This window comes from Orycteropus afer, unplaced genomic scaffold (assembly GCF_000298275.1).
Source record: "Orycteropus afer afer isolate SDZICR_OR568_19922 unplaced genomic scaffold, OryAfe1.0 scaffold00088, whole genome shotgun sequence".
Lineage (NCBI taxonomy): Eukaryota > Metazoa > Chordata > Mammalia > Tubulidentata > Orycteropodidae > Orycteropus > Orycteropus afer.
This window is the reverse complement of record NW_006921675.1, coordinates 2,814,526-2,834,539: the sequence shown is the minus strand read 5'-3', so window position 1 is coordinate 2,834,539 and position 20,014 is coordinate 2,814,526.

Below are 20,014 nucleotides of genomic sequence, written 5' to 3'. Positions count from 1 at the left end.
CTAGGTTGGATTTGTTTAAAATGGAATTAATAGAATAATTTCAGAAATATATACTCTGTGGAAAGTACCTGGAGATTTGTCAGTGTTGTTGCTGTCTGTAATATGTTTTCACTTCGGGGCAACACCTATCAAAACTCAGAAGAAATCATTCCTGTCAAGTTTTCCTATATTTATTAGTGTCCTAGCAAAGCTTCCCCTGATTGTATCAGGTAACAAAAGCCTGGTGTTATCAGTCATAAATTCAGTTATAATTTAAAATGCTTACTTGGCCCAAACCTCACTTCTTTAATTTAAATCTAGTTTCTTCTGGGTCATTGGTTCTCAACAGGGATTTATCAACATCAGATTTATCCGTGTAGTTATATTTGTAACAACAGAAAATAAGGTCCGATGCACTGCATCTCCTTACTTAATATTCTTGGCATATTCTTGGTATGTTTTGTGTATTATGTCTCAGGACTATTATATATAAATTTTTCTTTTATAAAAATTATAATCATAAATTATTATATATCACATGTAGTATTCACTGACTTCTTTGGAAATAAGTATAATTAACTCTTTAGAGATGTGTCTAAAGTTTTTTTTTGTGGGGGGGGAATGCTTTTGTTTTCTTTGCTTTTCATGTCATGAGAACTTTTACATCTTAAAATTATCTGTAATAAATTAACCACAGCCTTTCCAAGTCTTTGTTATCTACAGATGGTTTTTGCTTTACGCTACCTCTGGTAGCTTAGTGCCTAAGGCACTTGACTGCTAACCAGAAGGCTGGCGGTTCAAACCCACCAGCCACTCCTCGGAAGGAAGATGGGGCAGTCTACTTCCATAGTGATACTGCCTCGGAAACCCAAGGAGGGGTCACTAGGAGTTGGGTCCGACTCGACAGCACATAACAACAACAATGCTTGCCTGAAGTCTCTGCTATAAAGTATAGGCCACTTTATGTCTTTAACCAAAAAAAAAAAAAAAAACCAAACTCACTGCCATCTAGTCTATTCCAACTCGTTGGATTTCTGAGGCGGTAAATCTTTATGGAAGTAGATTGCCCAGTCTTCCTTCTGCAGAGTGGCTGGTGGTTTTGAACCGCCAACTGGTTATCAGTCAAATGTCTTAGGCACCAGGGCTCCTTATTTTATGTATTTAAGAAAGACAGTCTCAGAGCCTCATGAAAAGGACCGTGCCAGGTACTTCAAAATATTGACTTTTCATAGAATCGACTTTTAGGTACAGCTTCCTGAGGTGACATCAAACAGGCAACTTTCAGTGCTGTCTTCTCAGAACTTTTTTTAGTTGAGAAACATACAGTTCATGAGACCACTACTCCAAGATTCAGTGGAACAAGAATTAATTAATGGGCTGAACGAACTGATGAGGAAATTTTTATGGTTATTGGGAATATTGTTGATTTTGTCTTGAGGCTCTATTTTCTGGATATATAAGAAAGGCATTTATCCTATTAAGCTATCTATAATTCATGACAATTTAGTAAACTTTTCTTTTGTAAACTGAAAATAAACTTTAAAATACTATATGATTCCTATGACTCACCAGAGTTCAGAAAATCTTATGTTGCCTCACTTTTCATAGCAATATAATCATTTGCATAGATTTGATAAGAAGTTATCCTCCTGTTTTTTTGTTGTTAGAGCTCTGGTAGCATAATGCCTAAGGCATTTGACTGCTAACCAGATGGTTGGTGGCTCAAACCCCCCAGCCACTCCTTGGAAGGAACATTGAGCAATCTACTTCCGTAGGGATACCGCCTCGGAAACCCAAGGAGGGGTCACTATGAGTTGAATGGACTCCACCATAGTGAGTTTGGTTGTTTTTGTTTTGTTTTGTTTTTTGTGTTTTGGTTTAGTTGACCCTGACTTGGCTCCAACTCAGAGGGACTCTATGTGCACCAGAACTAAACGTTGCCAGTCCTGCGCCATCCATGCAATCCTTGGTATATTTAAGTCTATTGATGCAGCCCCTGTGTATTTGAGTGCCTGCCTGCCTAGGAGGCTCCTCTTCCAGCACTGTATCAGGCAATTTGCTATTGTGACCCGCAGGGTTTTCACTGAGTAATTTTTGAAAATCGACTGCTAGGCCTTTCTTTATCGTGGGTCTCAGTCTGGAAGCTCTGTGAAGCCTTCCTACCATGCAGGGGAGCATTACCCAATGAGCAAGGTAAGCAAGAGCTTATTGTGCTTGCTTACTAATCTGTAGTGAACAATTTCACATGGGTTTCACCACATTGATGTAAACATGTGAAAGTATTCTTTACAGATTAGTAAATTAACACAAGTAAGCCTGTGCTTACTTTGCATACTGGGTACGCTGTCCCTGTCAGGAGTTATAAATTCAAAAAGAGGCTTTGATTCTGTAGGGAAGGGCTGTGGGATTGAAAGAGAGAGAGCCTAGAGAGAAGCAGAATCTTTGATGTGGTAAAAACATGTGAAATTTTTCCACAATCGTTTGGGATGCTCATGTGAGGAAATTAGAAATATTTAGAATTCCTGGCAAGAAATTCCTGTTTGAATCGTGCTAAATTAAATGTATATAGCAAAAAAAAAAAAAAAGGTGAAATTTTCTACTACAGATTAGTAACTAAGCACAAGTAAGCCTGTATTTACTTTACTTATTGGGTAATCCACCTCCCCTACCATGAGTGACCCTGCTGGTATCTGAAATATTGATAGCATAGCCTCCAGCATGATAGCAACATGCAAGCGACCATAATATGACAAATTGACAGACGGGTGGGGTCCTCCTTTTAACCAAGATAAAACTGGACAAATTGATCATACAAATAAGACCTTATCTAGAGTATCTGAGCATGAGCAGATATGACTGCATTTTTAAAGAATAAATGTTGGCTATAATTATGAAGCCAGTGTCCACAAATCCGTCATGGGAAAGCTGGCCTGGGTACTGGCTGACAGGCTCCTAGTCTTACAGGTGCTTAGGAGCTCACTTTCTAGCATGCCATGAACCTCAGGATATTTGAAGGACTTCAAAATTTATAACCCAACTGCATAGGTACTAGAGGTGAAATTTTGTAGCATGAATTTCTTGGGCTTGGTTTCCTAATTTCAAGAGATAAATTGATCTGAAATGTATTATTAAATATCAACAGAAGTTAATTTTGTGATATTAGTAATTACCTGATACCATATGACTCTAGATTTGCAAAGTAAACTTCAGGAAGTCTATGTTAATTAACATTCTTACTGCATCTACACAAACAATTTGACCAAACCTAATTGAAATCAGCATTATTTTGTGATCGAGAATAATATTTCTTTGAGATTATTATAATCACAAAGGAAAAGGGAGAGACTGTCAGGAAAAAATGTCAAAGAGTAAAATATTCCCAGACATTTCTGAATGTTTCATTGAAAAACTGTGTTGTCTAGGACAAACCGTTCTTGCTTATCTTATTCTATGGGGTTAGTATTTTTCATTGTCTTTAAGCTATTTTATCACTCTCTAAATTGAAGAAAACTGATAGCAATTTAAATAATTATTTTCTATAAACATGCAAATTAATTCTGTCTGCTGGAGGGACAATTGATCATCCATGCCACCACCAACCCCAATGTGGAAAAACTATTTGAATTTATTTGTAAATTAATTCATGGCCTATATATGTCTCCTTGAATTCTCCTTTGAATTCTCTCATTAATAAGTTAAATAAAATATCTGATAAATAGTCACTTTGTATACTTATATGACAGTCATGGTTTTATCTTTTAAAATAATTATCCTTTAATAAGTTAAATACTTCACTTTGTTCTTGTGATGTAAACTTTATTTATTATTTATATGTAACTATATAGGAGTTTAACTGTCAACAGTTGACTGGCTGACATAATGTGAATTTAGTAGACGTTCCACTAAGCATTTATTAACTTTGAGTCTACAGGATATTGCTTCCTATCTTGGAGCCAATAAATTTAATTTCAGGTTTCAACTATTCTTGTAAGTTCTTGAAAAGCTCTTAAGCCCTAGGCACTGTGTCTAAAGAACAACATCAATAAAATAATGAAATAAATGTTTGTTGAATTAATGAATTGCAAATAACATCTGCCATTTTGGTGGCACTGTTCACATGTCATGCACTCACATACATCACACACATCTCAGAAATAAAGCATACAACATAAGCAGCAAATTGTTGCTGTTAGTTGCCCTGAGTTGGCTCCAATTCATGACAACCTTACATATAGCAGAATATTGCCCAACTCTGAGCCATCTTCATGATCTTTACTACGTCTGAGCCCATTGTTGTGGTTATGAGAAGCAAATTAGATAGGAAGATTTGTTGGATATTATTAACCGTTGACAGATGAGGAATGAGCTAAATGAGGTTAAATACCTTACCTGAGGTTGCACAGTTCTAAGTGCCAGAAACAATATTTGAACCTATGACTTCTCCACTCTCCAGGATATGGCACTGTGTCTTATGCCTCCTCTTGTTAGGGAATCCCACCAGGGTGATTCAAACCTTCCCCCTTCTGTCTTTTATTCTCCTATTCCATTCTCTTCATACTTGGCTAGGGAGATATCTTACTGCAAAGCATAGTTCTTAAGGGCATTGGATTTCAAGTTTTGACAAGCCACAATAAAATCTTGCCTTTGCCAGAGCTGTATGTTCTCACGCAAATTGCTTACTCTCTTTATTCAAATAAGAATATTAATAATATTTAATCCTAAGGGTTGTTGTGAAGAAAAAATGAGATAATGAATATAACAGACTTGGCACAATTCTTGGCACAGAGTAAGTGTGCAATAAATAGTTGCCAAAGGGGCAGGGAGGACACATCTTCTGACCTCCTCAAACCCCACAAGAGAAAGACAGAATCACCGTCAGTGGTCCAAGGCCTATCCCTGCAAGGCCAGACATGCCACCTCCCTTCAGCCCTGACACCAACTGTTCCTCTTGCAGCACCCACTCCCTCTCTGCTGACTTTGATAATTCACTGCAGTGGCCACACAGAACTCACAGATTATGGGGTTTATTAGGGAAGCACCAGGCTACAATTCAAGTTCAGGAAAAACACTCAGTCTCTCTCAGCCTGCTGTCTCTCAGTCAACAGTCTCTCTCAGTGTCTCTTTCTCAGCAGCACTTGTCTCTCAGGAGCGTGTTTCTCTCAGCAGCATGTCTTTCTCAGTCAGCAGTCAGAGAGATCTCTTCTGACTCTAGAAGGGCTCCTTTTGAGCCTGGCAGAGTGGTCAAACTAACCAATCACAATATCAGAATTCTAAGCACCTGAGTAAACTTCCCAGAACATTGCTTTGTGCCACTCTTAACTGAAATACCCCAGGTGAGTAACTTTAACAATCAGGAGCTCCTCAGTCGCTCATGGCAAATTCCACCTCAGAGTTTACAAAGACTTATGGCTAGAAAAGCCACACTAAGTAATTTACTACACCGGAGTAGTCATCATGGTAACATTTTGCCACTGAATTCCTGGTCCTTTGTGACCATTATAAATCTTCTGAACCACAGTTTGGGTAGCAGGAATTGGACTCTAAAGCCAAAAAACAAACCCACTGCCATCAAGAAGATTAAGACTCATAAATCTTTATAGGACAGAGTAGAACTGTCCCCATGCGGTTTCCAAGGCTGTAAATCTTTACTGAAGAAGACTGCCTCATCTTTCTTCCACTGAGCAGCTGGTGGATTTGAACCACCAACCTTTTGGTTAACAGCCAAATGCCTTAACCACCATACCAGAGCTCCTTTTTAACCATGAGCCAAGTGGGCTCCAAATATGCCTTAGCTCCTGACTATGAGGAAAGGAAGGAGTAGATATCACAGGGCAATTGGGGGACAGACCTGTGCTGAGGCAAAACCTCAAGTTTGGGATCCAATCTCTGTTTTTGAGGAAGTTAGTCAGCAAACAGAGTAAAATCTGTGAGAGGCTTATGTTGCTGGAGAAATGAGCCTGTCTCTAATTTTTAAAGTCCTGAAATAAAGCTCAGCAAAAGCAGCCACTGTGTCTTCCATTGCTTTTGTCGATGTCCACACCTTTAATTACTGTTTTCTACATAAAAGGGGCTCTAGATGTTTAAGTAGGAGCTGTGGAGGCATAGTGGTTAACTGCTTAATTGCTACCCAAAAGATCTGCAGTTCAAATTCACCATCCACTCCATCAGAGAAAGATGTGCCACTCTCATTCCCTAAAGATTTACAGCCTGTCCTACGGGGTCACTATGAGTTGGAATCAGTGGCAACAGGTTAAGCACAGGACTACTAACCAAAAATTTGGTAGTTCTAACCCACCCAAGAGTCATCCCAGATGATACACCTGGTGATCTGCTTCCAAAAAAAAAAAGGTCACAGCCTTGAGAACCCTGTGGAGAAGTCTGACTCTGCACACTGTCAGTCACAATCGACTTGATGGTAACTAACAAGGGATTCCTTCCTAAGGACAGTTAACCAGGCTGAAGTGAGACAGGCAGAGAAGGCATGAGTCTTGATTCATTTCTGAGTGAGTTGGATTATGAGTGAGTCCCTGGATGGTGCAAACAATTAACACTCTCAGCTATTAGTCAAAATGTTGGAGGTTCAATTCAACCCAGAGATATCTTAGAAAAAAAGTCTTGGCCATCTACTTCCAAAAATTCAGCCACTGAAAACCCTATGGAGCATAGCTCCACTCAGACACATGGGGTTGCCATGAGTGGGAATTGACTCAATGGCAACTGATCTGTTTAGCTCGTGACCAGGGTTATGTAGAGTTAACCTCATTATACTTAATAATTACCTTGAAAAGAGTTTGTGCCTATGCTGATAGGGCTTAGGAGGGGAAATTTAAAAAAAGAGAGAGAGAGAGAGGAACTCATACGGGTACAGAACAAGGCTCTAACATCAATAACCTCCAATGAGATTTTCCAGAGACAGCAGATCCCATACCTGCAGATGAAACTTGGGTTTGAAAAGATACCCCCAGCAGCTGCAGTGAGACATGAAGAAAAGCCTGGGCTTTGTTTTGCATCAATGGTTCAAATCCAGCTCTGTCATTTACTAGTGAGATGACTAACTTCTCTAAGCTTGAGTTTATACATCTCTAAACTGAGGGTAAGATTGTATGTCACATAAGGTTGTTTGAAGAATTAAATGAGATAAGTAAATGGGATTAAGAACATTTGTCTTGCAGGGTGTTTTGAAATTAAATGAGAGGATGCAAAGAAACCCAGGCATGGTGCTGGCAAGAACAGACTCTGACAGCTGGGTTGGTGTGAGGGGGACCATAAATCACCTACTTTCCTCCTCTATGCTCTGAGCCAACTGAGAAATAGTAACAGTTGTCAGAATAATGGGGATCAAAATACTAACTCTGTAGCCAAAACAGACAGATCACAGATAATGGAATTGACCAGCAGACAAATGGGCTTCCTAATATTTTACCTTCTAATCAGCAGGAAAAAGATCACTCTCATTTTATTTCCTCCTAGGGAGTGGAGCTAAAACTCCTTTAATGGACCTTAGGACAGAGGGATTAGAGCCTTCCTAACAATAATACAGAATTCCTCCTACAGTTAACTGTGGTAGTTCAGTTTGTGTGTCAACTTGGCTGGGCCTGGTTGAATGGCTGGGCAGCTGGATATAGTATTCCCAATGATGAGACTGGTAATCAACTCCATGGTGGAATGTACTGTGAGCAACTGAGTAGCTGCCTTAGGGAATGTGGTCTGCTTCCTGTATATAAGCAGAAGCCTTGGGGAATGGTCTCTAGTTTATGGCACACTTGGACCCTGCATGTAGCTGTGTCGTTGTTCAACAGCCTGCCATGCTCTGCCAACCTTGGGACTTACAATGAACTTGAATGAATGGCCTGCCGTGTGGTTTGGTAACATCGGGAAGTGCCGTTTTATTTGTCGGACTTGGGCTTCTCAGCCTCAGCAGCCAGCAGCTGTCTGAGTGAAGAATGCCTCTAGCTCCAGTGGGCCGGGAGCAAGAGGCAGAGCTGAAGCCCAAGGTCAAGGGGCTTTCACCCAGCCCCTAGAGCCTGGCACTTTGAACTTGAACTTAAAACCTCCGAACTATGAGAGAAAAAACTCCTTTTGTTAAGGCCATCCCATTTGTGGTATACTCCTGTCAGAGTGGCACTAGATAACCAGAACAGTACACACAACAAATTAAGGGATTCCAACTTATATCGACCCTATAGGACATGTTAGAACTGACCTCATAGAGTTTCCAAGGCTGTAAATCTTTACAGAAGCAGAGTGCCACATCTTTCTCCCATGGAGTGGCTAGTGGATTAGAACCACTGACTCTCTGGTTAGCAGCCAAGCGCTTTAACCACTGCACCACTCAACTCCCCCTGCAGTACACACATTATTAAAAACATCCCACAGCTACACAAGTGTGTGGATTTGCCTCCCTAGTCCAAGCCCTAACCTTTCAACTTGTGGTCCTGAAACATGTACATCATTTACTAGTGCATTAATGTCTTAACAAGAAAAGTTCACAGATCATCAGCTTTTCAGAGAAGCATAGAGATCGAGGCAAAGGATTCCTGTGCGATCAATCCCTCTTCCTCAAATTTAAGCCACATCCACGACTTCTATTTTCATCTGCGATCCTATAAATAGCACTACTACATTCAAAGTACTTCCATACATTCTCTCTCCTCATCTGCCATCCCTAAGGACCAGGTGTCAGGGGGAGGGAAGGGTAGAAATGGTTCTCAAGGAGCTCAGCTTCCCTACTTCTTCAGTAGATGCTGATGTCTCACTCATACACCTGGCACTGGATCAGGGACTTGCTTCCTTCTGGTTCAGAAGACAAAACTGTTGCTTAAGAACTTTATATTTAATGCTAGATTATTGCAAATATTCTAGACTTTCCTCAGAACACTTAATGAGTGTGTGAGCTTACATACACACTCACACACATTCATCCCTCTCCCTCAGTATGTGACTTCTGTAGTAAGTCTCCTACTTCGTACTGACAACAGGAACATCATCTGGAAACCACTCTGTATCTCCAAAGCTGCGACCTCCCCATGTCTGCATGCATCCTTCAGTCTAACACAAGTTCTTCCACCTATTCTTTGGGTGCCATCATCTCTCTTCTTCTCCAAAACCAAACCCACTGCCATCAAGTTGATTCCAACTCATAGCAACCCCCATTAGGTTTCCAAGGCTGTAAATCTTTATAGAAGTAGATTACCTCATCTTCCTGCACAGCAGTTTCAAAATTCCCTTCTCTCTTTCATGCATGTAATCTCTATATCTGAATTGAATTTTCCTGATGAATGCTCTCCCATTAAAAACAAATAATAATTTCCTTCAACTTCACCTCTAGCTATCACCTTCCCTCTCTCCTCCCTGTCACAGCCAAACTTCTCAAAAGACTGTCTACGCCCACTTGTTACATTTACTCACCTCTCACTCTCTCATCAACCCACTCCATCTGGCTCTTTGCTCCACCAAAACAACTCACAAGTTGCTAAATCCAGTGCATGCTTTTGATTCCTCATTTAATTAAGCTCTCAGGAACATTTCATACTGTGAAGACTTCCTTGGATGTCTCAGGGTAACTGAATTCAAAGCCTAGCCCTCTAAATTTGTCCTGACTCAAGCTTAGGAGTACCACCATTTTCTAACCAGTTCCACCAGCCAGATATCATGTAGGAGCCATTGACCACACTTTCCTCTTACACTCTGTATCTAATCCATCAGAAAGCACTACTGACCTTACCTTCTGTTTTGGTTACCTCTGTGCTGCTCTAACAGAAAATACCACAAATGGGATGACTTTAACAAACAGGAATTAATTCTCTCACTACTTGGAGGCTTTAAGTCCAAGTTCAAAGTGCCAGGCTCTAGGGGTTGGGTGAAGCCCCTCAACCTTGGGCTTCAGCTCTGCCTCCTGCTCCCAGCCCACTGGAGCTAGAGGATTTTCTTCACTTAGACAGCTGCTGGCTTCTGAGGCTGACAAGCCCAAGGTTGACAAGTTAAAAGGCACAGTCCTGATGTTACTAAAGCACATGGCAGGCCATTCATTCAAGTCCATTGAAAGTCCCAAGGTCAGCAGAGCATGGCAGGCTGCTGAACAATGACATGGCTACATGCAGGGTCCAAGCATGCCATATGCTAGGGACTATTCCCAAAGCTGCTGCTTATACACAGGAAGCAGACCACATCCCTAAAGCAACTACTCAGCTGCTCAAATACATTCCACCATGGAGTTAATTACGAATCTTACCATGGGGAATAACTACATTCAGCTGCCCAGCCACTCATCCAGCCTAACCAAGTTGACACACAAACTTAACTACCACACCTTCTAAGTATTTATCGAGTCCATCCATTTTCTTTTATCCTTCTGCCACAACTCTGCTAACCACCATCTTCTTTCATGTGCTCGTCCACAGTAATTTTTTAACCAGTCTTCCTTACATAGCATTTTGTCCAGTGAACAGTGAAAGATAGTTGAAAAGCACAAACTGAGAGGACTTCCTCAAGATGGAGGAATAGGCAAACTACCCAAAACCTCTACAACAAAGAAAGGAGAAACTAATTGAAACAGATACAGAAGATAATCTTGGAACCCTGGGCTTCAAGGGGAAGGATAAAGAAATGGATTGAATACCAACTAGTAGAAGAAACTGAATGAAAACAGCAAGTAAGGAGGCAGAGCTGTGGAGTGATGACTGACCTGACCGCATGGCCATTTTGAATATTTGCAAGCAGCTCCTAGCAGGGCAGCAGCTTGACAATTGGTTCCACTTGCCAGGGATTTCACAGGCAACAACACGAGTGGCTGGTGACCAGAAAGGTGCAATATGTCCCTTGTTCCCCACATCCTCCTGGTGAATGGAGGTTTGGCCATCCCCCACCCCCACTTACCTTCTGGAGCAGCAGGAGTTCCATCCCAGACCAGGCATCCTGACACCAACTGCCTTGTGGGCAGGCAAGAACTGGTTTTGGAACTAGGCACCCTGCTCTCAGCCATGTTTTAGGCGAGTAGGAACTTTTTTTGGAACCAGGCGCCCCACACTCAGCTGTCTTTTGGAATGGCAGTGACTTTTTCTGGGAACAGGGACCATGTGCTCGGATGCATTTTGGGACAGCAGGAACTTTTTCTGGGACCAGATATCCTGCCCACAGCTGCTTTTTTAGGATAGCAGTAACTCCCTCTGGAATCATACACCTTGTTCCCAGTCTTCTTTTGGATGGGCAGGAACTTTTGCTGGGTCCAGGTGCCCTGCCCTCAGACATCTTTGGCCCAGAAGGAACTCCATCTTAGATCAAGTACCCTGTCCCCAGTTGCCTTTTGGGTAGACAGGAGCTAATTCTGGGACCAGACACCCTGCTCCCAGCTTCCTTTTTGGCTGGCAGGAACTTTTGCTGGGACCAGGAACTCTAAACCCAGCTGCCTTTTGGGACAACAGGAAGTATTTCTGGGAGCAAAGGCCCTGTGTCCAGCTGTCTTTTGGGACAGAAGGAACTTTTTCTGGGACCAGGTGCCATGTCCCTGCTGCTTTCTGGGCCAGCAAGAACTCCTTCGGGAACCAAGTACCATGCTCCCCACTGCATGCTTGGCCAACAGGAACACCAACTGGATGCCTTACCCTCTCCCCAGTTTTCTTTTCTTTTTTCAATTCTTTGTTTCATTCTTCTTTCTTTCTTTTTATTTATTGTTTCTTTCCTTTCCCTGGTGTTTTGGTTACTTCAGGCCACTCTAACAGAAATAGCACAAATGGGATGGCTTTAAACAAACAAGGATTTATTCTTGTACAGCTTTGGAGGCTAGAAGTCCAAGTTCAAAATGCCAGGCTCTAGGGTCTGGGTGAAAGCCCCTCAGTCTTAGGTTCAGCTCTGCCCCTTGCTCCAGGCCTACTGAACCTGGAGGCTTTCTTCACTCAGGCAGCTGCTGGCTGCTGAGGCTGACAAACCCAAGATCAACAAGTAAAAAGGCACAGTCCCAATATTACCAATCCACATGCCAGATCACTGATTCAAGTCCATTAAAAGTCCCAGGATTGGGAGACAACACAGCAGGCTGCTGAACAACGACTTAGCTATATGCAGGATTCAAGCCTACCAAAGGCTGTAGACCACTCCCAAAACTTCTCCTTATATACTGGAAGCAAAGAAGCTACTCAGCTGCTCCAGTAGATTTCACCATGGAGTTTATTACCAATTTCATCATGGATAATAACTACATCCAGCTGCCCAGCCACTCAAAACCAGACCCAGCCAAGTTGACACATAACCTTAATTACCACATCTGGTTCTTCTTTATTTCCCTTTTTCTTATTCCCTTGTTTTTCCTTTTTCATTTTTCTTATTTTTCTTTACTATTCTTTTTCCCTTGCTCTCTTTTCTTTTCTCTTTTCTTTGCCCTTACTCAGAGATTTTTTTCCCCTTTCTCTCTTTATCCTTCTCATCTTTTTTCCCCTTTTTCTTTTCATTTATTTTATTTTTTTCTATTTGTGGTGTTGTTTATGCACTTTATGTTTTATGTTCTCTTGTTTTTATTTATTAGTGCCTAAGGCATTTGACTGCTAACCAGAAGGCTGGTAGATCAAACCCACCAGCCACTCCTCAGAAGGAAGATTGGGCAATCTACTGCCTCAGAAACCCAAGGAGGGGTCGCTATGAGTCGGATCTTACTCAACAGCAGTGAATTTGGTTTTTGTTTCTAAGAGTAAGAGATATGTATTTATTTTGGTGAAGGGAAAGGCAATATACCAAAGGCAGGTGTCCTGTACAACATCACTAAGGAAAAGGAAGATGTGGAAGAGAAGTGTGCACTAGGAACAGACAAGGTAAATGCTATTACATAAACAATACTACATTATCAATAGTAACAATCATTAATCCACAGGTGGATAAATAGGTAGATGGGCAAGATGATCTGGTATAAGTAAGAGAACAGGAATATACCTACAACCATATATAGGTTTGGCAAATGATATTTCTACATATTTATCTATATGTGTTATTAAAATGTCCATATATGTAATAGAACCATCGGGGGCAAAGTTATAACTTCTTAGTCACAACCAAACACCTTGAGGGTGTGAATCACTGGGCCTGTAGGCTTATGACCATGGTCACAGGAGACATCAAACTCAATTGGCATAACATAGTGCACAAAAATAATATTCTACATCCTACTTTGGTGAGTAGCAGCTTTGGTCTTAAAAGCTTGAGAGCAGCCATCTAAGATGCAACTATTGGTCTCTCCTTGTCTGCAGCAAAGAAGAATGAAGAAAATCAGATGCATGATGTTCTGGTTACCTGGTGCCACTCTGACAGGAAACATACCAAAGGCAGCTACTCAGCTGTTTGTGGTAGATCCCACCATGGAATTGATGACCATTCTCCTCATGGGGAATAACTACCACCAGCTGCCCAGCCACTTAACCAGGCCTAGCCAAGTTGACACACAAACATAACTATCACAATTCCACCCGTTGTCAACTTGGCATCTGTACAGATCTTCATTGGGTGGCATCTGTACAGATCTCCTCCAATGGGTGGCTCCAGTCCCCTAGATCCTCTAAGTGACAACCTCACCCCCATTGGCCTGTTGGGGCCCATTCCTTTCCCTCTTGGGTGTGGCAGCCCTGCCTCCTCACTCTTGGGCAGCAGCTATGGCTCCATCCCACTGGCTCACATGAATGAGCAGCCCCACACTCCAGAACCAAGTTGGTAAAGACCTGGCTTTTTGAAACCTAGGGGGCTGTGATCATTCCACCCCAAAAGGCCATGTCCTAGCCTTTCAGGCTGAGGCAGTTCTGCTTCTGTTTCCTTGGTCTCCGCTTCTACTGATTAATGCCTGAGGGCAACCCACTCCACCAGGAATCTTCTTACCCCAAAGGACGTTTAGCTTTCTTGGTCCATGGGCCAGCCAACCTGCTACTCCATTTCAAGCTGGTCTCTTCTACCAGTTAATGCCTGAAGGCAACCCACTCCACCAGGAAGCCTCCTAACCAAAGGCATCAACTTTCTCCTCCATGGGCTAGTAAGGCTGTCGCGGTCTCATGCCAGTCTCTTGCTCTGTCCCTGCCATCTGTCAAGGGTTTCGGGTCAAGGATGCACTCCCCTCCTGTTTCCACAATTTAGGTATCTGTCAGAGTGCACCCCACTCTCTCAATACCAAATTCTGTTCTTGTTACCTAGTGCCACTCTGACAGGAAACATACCACAAATGGGATGGCCTTAACAAACAGAAGTTTATTCTCTTACAGTTTGGAGGCTTTAAGTCCAAGTTCAAAGTGCCAGTCTCTAGGGGCTGGGTGAAAGCCCCTCAGCCTTGGGATCCAGCTCTGCCTCCTGCTCCTGGCCCACTGGAGCTGGAGGTGTTTCTTCACTCAGACAGCTGCTGGCTGCTGAGGATGACAAGCCCCAAGGTTGACAAGTAAAAAGGCACAGTCCTGATGTTACCAAAGCACATGGCAGGCCATTAACTTAAGTCCATTTAAGTCCTAAGGTTGGCAGAGCATGGCAGGCTGCTGAACAAGGACACGGCTACATGCAGGGTTCAAAGTGCCATAAGCTACAGACCATTCCCAAGGCTTCTTCTTATATACAGGAAACAGACCACTTCTCAAAGGCAGCTACTCAGCTGCTTGTGGTAGATACCGCCATGGCATTGATTGCCAGTCTCCTCATGGGGAATAACTACCGCCAGCTGCCTAGCCACTCAACCAGGCCAAGCCAAGTTGACACACAAACATAACTACCACACATGGAAACAATTAGTCCAAGGGACTAGTGGACAGTGTGAACCTCAGCCTACACAACACTGAGACCAGAAGAACTAGATGGTACCTGGATACCATTGCCAACCACTCAGAAAGGATCACAATTGGAGATCCTGGATAGAATGACAGAAAAACATAGAACAAAACTCAAAATCATGAAGAAAAGATGAGGATTATTAGTCTCATAGACTGGTGAGACCCCTAAGACTATGACCTCTAGTCACCCATCAGGCCTAGAATTGAACTCACTCCATGACTTACCTTTCAGCCAAACAACAGGCAGGCTTACAAGTCTAACAATTGTTCACTGGGGACAAATGTAATTACAATTGTAACTACACTAGGGAGGTGCACTCCTTAGATCAATCAATCATGGGCAAGAAGAAAGGCAGTGTTGACACAGGGAGAAAGCTTAGAAGGTGAGAATGTATAGAAATAAAGACACAGAGAAAATGTAACCACAGGGAGGAAATAGGAAGAGAGCTCTTATATTGTGGGGATTGCAATCGATGTCAAGAAACAAAATGTATGTGAACTGTTGAATGAAAAATGAATTTGTTCTATAAGCTTTACCCAAATCACAATAAAAGCATTTAAAAAAACACTGAGTGATATTTTTAAATGCAAGTATAATTCTTTCTCTTTCATTCTCTCTCATACACACACACACATTCATACACACTCACCCTTCTTAAAACTCTTCATTGGTTTTCCATTGTTCTTATAATCTAGACTCAAATTCTTAACGTGGCCTATAAGATACAGAGGGACCTGGCCCTTGCAGGTTCACAGTGTTACCTAACTCCAGGGTCCACCATTCACATCATAATCTGGGTAAAGGCTCCTCTTGAAGTTGCACAGTGCAGAGCCGGCTCGTCTGTACACTCGGCTCTGGTCAATTTCTCTAACCTCATCTTGTCCAATACAGTGCTAGAAGATTAGCCTACCAGATTGGAAGATACTCAAAATACACAGTAGCCGCAACAATGGACTTGAGCATACCCACAATTATCACAAAGATGCTGCAGGGCTGAGAAACGTTTTGTTCTGCTGTGCATTCAGAGCTGACTCAATGGCAGTTAACAACAACAACAAATTGCGAGCACATAATCACCACCCTTCAAAATCAGGACTCTGGCTGTTCCCCACTACACCCTCTTCCCCTTTCTCTACCCGAGGAAAGCCCCTAAATGCCCATCAGAATCATTGCCCCTCATTTTCTCCAAGCACACACATATAAACCTGAAGACACCATGCCTCAATTTCCCCATCAATCCTGTTGCTATTTATGAATACAGCAGTTATGAAAATGTGAAGTCATCATTTTCAATTATGCTCTTTTAACTTACAAGAAGCCCTGGTGGCACAGTAGTTAAGTGCTTGGCTGCTAACCAAAAGGTTAGTGTTTGAACCCACCAGCCACTTTGCAGGAGAAAGATGTGGCAGTTTGCTTCAGTTAAGATTTAGAATCTTGGAAACCCTATGGGGCAGTTATCTTCTGTCCTGTAGGGTCCTTATGAGTTGAAATGGACTCCACAGCAAAAGATTTTCTATAATTTGCAGCAAATGTAAATGGAGATGCCTTTCAGTTACCCCAACTGCTGCCCTCCCTTCTAAATGATTATTATCCTTTAATCTTAATATATCTTTAAAGTAGAAGTTGTTTCTTTTTTCTTTCTTTTTCTCCCTACTGTTGATCCTTCTGGTGACTTTCTGATATCACCTCCTGACTAAAGTCATCATGGATTTTCTTACCTCTTCAAACAGATGGCTCAGTGCCATTAACTATGTAATTTCATCCTTGAAAGATCTAATCCTGATACTCCCTTCTCTACGTTCCTTAACTTTTTAATAACAGAGACATGTCAGAACAGAAATTGCTTCTGGTAGCAGGCTGTGCTACCATCGGCAGCTGTATTGCTGGGGTGAGAGTGTGAGAGTGGCTTCACTTTGATATGACACAAACCCAATCAGGATATGAGAACTCAGAAGATATTAGTCTTTATCTGCCGCTTCACAGTTGTAAAGGAATTAGGAATGATATTGATGTGTGTATATCTCCTTGTAGTTCACGCCAAAAAGAAAGAGAGAGAGGAGTCTCTTACATTTATCTCTTAAACAAGACATGTGAGCAGCCAAATGCTGTTTGACAGGACAAATATTTACTGTATCTGCAAACAGTCCTGAATATCAACCCAGGGATTGCGAAGAACTAGATCCAAAGCTGATCATGTTCAAAGGAGATACTGGGTCCCAAGAGCTAAAGATTAAGGACATTACTTCACACAGAGCCTCAGACAAGATTTGTCTCATTGGCCCTGTGTCCAACATGGGCATTTCATTTTCATATCCTGCATTCTCCATGGGCTCATGTTCTTTAGGGCTAGTGGCTGTAAGCCCGTCTCATTCCCCTAAACTGTGATCTCCAGGCCAATTTTTCACACAGTAGTCAGTTGGATTGTAGGTTTGGAGAATTCTTGTGAAGATTTGCTAGTTCTTCTCCAAAAAGACAATTGGACTACTGAAAACCCACAGGAACATCACTGCTAATACCAAGTAAAGAGACAGGAGACCCATCTAGAGACCAAGGTTAGAAAAAGCAGCCAGAGGCATTTTTGCAGAAAAGTCATCTACAATCCTCATGGGGGAGGTGCAGGGAAATCTCCACTAACAAGCTTAACAGTTGTTCTGTAATGTGTAGCAAAGTTGTGCTTACTTCAGCAGCATTATATTTTTAGGCAGAAATGTCTGATCAACAACCTCCTAGAGTGGTGGTGTTTAATAGACAATGGCCACAAAGACATCTGGGAAATTTTATATCCTGCTTCTGATGTGAGATACTTCAAATTTTGCTGCTGCAGGCAACATTTGAGAACAACTGTTCATCTGTCTGCTACCCTAGTTTCCCATTAGGGCTTCCTCTCTAGGAAAGCAGTATGTATCTGGAGCCAAGCTCTTTGTTCCAATGTTCCTGGTTTGATTGTACTAAGCAAGCTCACATGCCTCAATTTCCTCAACTACCTAAGGTGTTAGGGTAGAATTCAATTAGAAAATCTATTTAAAAGTCTTATATAGGCTGGAGTTTTGTGGTAAGCACTTTTCAAAGAGTAAAATAGGCTGCTCTGTAGGAGCAAAAGAAAGAATTTTATTGAGGACAAAAATTCAAGCTGGACTGGGAAACTCAAGGTACAAAACTAAAGTAACAAATATTCTAACATTCTGGGGGAAAGCTGAGCTTTCATACAGGAAAGTGGGGAAGGGAGTATGTGAGCACAATGTTGGGAACTTGGGATAACATATAGGCATAAGAAAATAGCAAATTAAAATTCTACAAGGTTAGCTGATTTATTTTCTAACACAGACTTCTTGGAGTCGACTTAACATACACTTTTATGAAATATTTACATATATGTTCTTTCATGGATGTGCTGCACAAACATTCTCCCATGACCATCTAGACAAACATTTTCCTGACCAACATTTCTTCAAAAACTCTCAATTGTTTGCTGAGAGTGGTTCAAGTTCTAAAAGACATTACATGTCTTTAAGGCTTTAAATCACAGGTTTTACTCTTCAGAAGGCAAAAAGGAGGATTTAGGACAAGCTAAAGTTTAATTTTAAAACTGGAGCTTTGATTCACATGTAAGTCAATTATTTTTAATCATGCCAACCACCTGAGTTTTAGAGTGTCCTCACACACACTCACTGAATGTTGTTGTTGCTGTTGTTGTTGTTGTCAGCTGCTCTATTGGGTCTGACTCACAGTGACCCCATGTACAACAGAACAAAATGTTGCTGGATCCTGTACCATCTTCACTCTTTTTGGTATGCTCAAGCCAATTGTTGCAATCACTGTGTATTTTGAGTGACTTCCAACCTAGAGGGCTCCTCTTCCAGGAGTATATCACACAATATTCTGTTGTGATCCATAAGATTCTTATTGGCTAATTTTTACAAGTAGATAACCAGGCCGTTTCTTCCTACTCTGTCTGGAAGCTCTGCTGAAATCTGTCCAGCATGGTTGGCCTTGCCGGTGTTTGAAATACTGAGTGTCATAACTTCCAGCACCATAGCAATATGCAAGGCACCACAGTACAACAAACCGACAGATGGGTAATAAGCATTAAATGCTAGCTCTCGCTATTATCATTTTGATAAATACCAGACTGGTCACAGCGGAGCTGGGGCCTGAGGGCTGCCTGCTTGTCTTGGTTGGGATAAATAGGAGCTGAGTGTTTGAGACAGAATAACGGTTCTCTAAAGATGCCCATACACAATTCCCAGAACTTGTAAATGTTACCTCACATGACAAAAGAGACTTTGCAGTTGTGATTAAATTAAGAACCTTGAGATGAGAGGTTTATCCTAGATTATTCAGGTGAGCCCAATATGATCACAAGTGTCTTCATAAGAGCTAGGCAACAGTGTCCAAGTCAAGAGGAGGAGATAATGACAAAAGCAGAGCTCAGAGAGGGCAGAAGATGCCATAGTTTTGTCTTTCAAGAGAGAGGAAGAGGGTCACTAGCCAAGGAATGTGAGCACCATCTAGAAACTGGAAAAGGCAGGAAGGGGACTCTCCCACAGAGCTTTCAGTGGGAACATAACCCTGCTGACGCTTTGATTTTAGACTAGTGAGACTTCTGACCTCCAGAGCTGTAAGATAATCAATTTGTGTTGTTTTAAGTCACTAAGTTTGTGGTAATTTGTTAAAGCAGCAGTTGAAGAAAAACATTGCCATTGAGTCAATTTTGACTCATAGTGACCCTATGGGACAGGGTAGAACTGCCTCATTGGGTTTCCAAGGCTGTAAATCTTTACAGAAACAGACTGCCACATCTTTTTCCCACAGAACAGCCAGTAAGTTTGAACCCGTGACCTTTTGGTGCACAGCTGAGCACTTTAACCACTATGCCACTAGCTATTGGAACAGCAATAGGAAACTAATATACTCAGTAGAAGGTGGAGACCTTCTGAGAAGCAGGGGTAAAAACTCAGAAAAAACTGTGCAGGGGCAGCACCAGTCCTTTGACTCAATTGGAAAGAGAAGAGAAGCTATTTTTCATTTCCCTAAAGTCTTAGTATCAAAGGAAGTATTTCTCAAGGTGAATGCCCCAGTATGTTAGGGCCAAGGGAACCTGGTATGCCATAGGAATGTTTCAAAGTGGGAGTTAGTGGGTGTCCTGGTTACCTAGTGCTGCTCTGACAAGAAGATACCACAAATGGGATGGCCTTAGCAAACAGGAGTTTATTCTTATGATTTGGAAGCTTTAAGTCCAAGTTCAAAGTGCCAG